General features: G+C 40.6%; 1 pseudogene; it reads right to left on the bottom strand.

Moving 5' to 3' along the window:
• Positions 1–784: 784 nt before the first annotated feature.
• LOC112408932 (40S ribosomal protein S4, X isoform-like) lies at positions 785–1562 on the bottom strand (annotated as a pseudogene).
• Positions 1563–1990: the final 428 nt, after the last annotated feature.

Here is a 1990-nt window from a genome sequence, read left to right as displayed (position 1 = left end):
GGAGACTGGATGGAAGATGTCAGGTAGTACAAGTTCTGGACTGGAGTTGAGTTTATTGCCACTAGAATTAAAGACTGGGCTTTTGAACTGTCAATGCATATGCAGGAATGAAGCAAAACAAGTGGAAAAGTCACAGATCCTGCAAGCAGATTGTTTCAATTCTGAGGGGGATTTGTAAACCCTATTGCTGGTCAAGTTAATAAAATACTTTTTACCAAAAATGCTAAAGAAGATCACTTATGTTAATTGTTTTATATTCAAGTGAATTTAAAATGATTTTATCCTGATAGTTGCCACTATCTATGGAATAACTAAAGGCAATTTATTCATCACAAACTAAAGTTGACATTTTAATTTAGATGCTCGGGGTTGGTCAATATAATGTACACAGTGCAAAGGGTCACAAAATCATTTGAATGATGATTGTATTAATAATTAATATTAAGTTCTTAAATGGTTTGTGCCATTCTTATTTTTGTTTTTTAATCATGCCATATAGGGCTTCCCTGGTGGCGCAGTGGTTGAGAGTCCGCCTGTCGATGCAGGGGACACGGGTTCGTGCCCCGGTTTGGGAAGATCCCACATGCCATGGAGCAGCTGGGCCCGTGAGCCATGGCCACTGAGCCTGCGCGTCCGGAGCCTGTTCTCCGCAACGGGAGAGACCACAATGGTGAGAGGCCCGCGTAGAGCAAAAAAAAAAAAAAAAAAAAAAAAAATAATGCCATATAATCTTCAGTTAAGTACAAAGACCTTTTCAATCACATAACCTAGAGCTGATTTCACCCTATTTGGCTGCCAGTCTCTTATTTCTCTCTCTTCAGCAATGGTGAGGTGGATCCCTTTTCCTTGGGGAAGAGATAATCTGTGGTTTGTTGCCTTTACCAATAACAAAAATGTTGGCGAGCCAGGAGGCAAAGCTGTTGCCTTTGGCATCTTTCACATGAACCATATCAAAAGAACCAGGAGGTCTCTTTCTGTTGGTGATCACACTAGTTCTTCCCAGGTTAGCACCTCTGGTCACCGTATACAGGTTACCAGTGTTAAACTTGATGAAATGGGTAATCTTGTTAGTCTCCAAATCAATCTGAATGGTGTCATTCACCTTGATGAGGGGATCAGGGTAGTAGGTGGTATGAGCATCATGAGTAACCAGATGAGGGATTCCTTTTGTGCCCACAAAGATCTTTCTCACTTTGTACGATTTGTACTTAGCTTCCTTAGGTGTACTACAACGAACAGCAAAGTGACCCTTGGTGTCATAGAGAGATGGAAATTCTCCCTGGTCTTGTTAAGGCTGATGAAATCTCCTAAACCAGCAGGGTAGGTTATATCAGCTTGGACCTTGCCATCAGTCTTAATGAACTGTTGCATGCAGATCTTTGCTTCATTTCCTGTCAGAGCATACTCAGGTCTGTTCCTTAGAAAACGATGAGGGGGAGACATTCTCTCAGGCTTGTGGGGCCTGGTAGATGGACGAGGAATGAACACATTGGTCAGTTTATCAGCACCCAATGCTTTGGAGTTGTTACATGCTTCAGATGTTTCTTGGGATCATGAGTCATGGCTGTGCTAGCCATGAAAAGAGCATTCTTCAATCCTTTTTAGCTTGCCTAAACTTTCTTTGAAGTCAACTTGGTTCTTAAATTTACATTGTTTTCTCAAAGTGGTAAAAAGAGAAAAAATAATTTCTGATCATTGAGATCCTTTCAAAATGGCAAATTCAAGACTATCAGTGTCTCAAAGTATAACCAGAAAAACAAGTATAATGTAAACCTCAACATTTTTTTCCTTCATTCTCCTTTTGTTCATTCACAATTTGATCAGTTTATATTGAGTACCATCTACATGCCAGGATATTTGTTAGGCTCTGGATAAAATGTGGTCTCTTGGAATTTCCATGCTATTAAAATGCAATGTGGTGTGATAGCTGCCATTCTGGAGATAAGCACAAGTGTTACTGGAACACTCGTGGGCATCACCCTGGCTAGAT

The sequence above is a fragment of the Neophocaena asiaeorientalis genome, unplaced genomic scaffold (genome assembly GCF_003031525.2).
Source record: "Neophocaena asiaeorientalis asiaeorientalis breed wild unplaced genomic scaffold, Neophocaena_asiaeorientalis_V1.1 scaffold182, whole genome shotgun sequence".
Taxonomy (NCBI): Eukaryota; Metazoa; Chordata; class Mammalia; order Artiodactyla; family Phocoenidae; genus Neophocaena; species Neophocaena asiaeorientalis.
The sequence above is the reverse complement of the archived record's forward strand: the minus strand, read 5'-3'. Positions and strand labels throughout refer to the sequence as shown.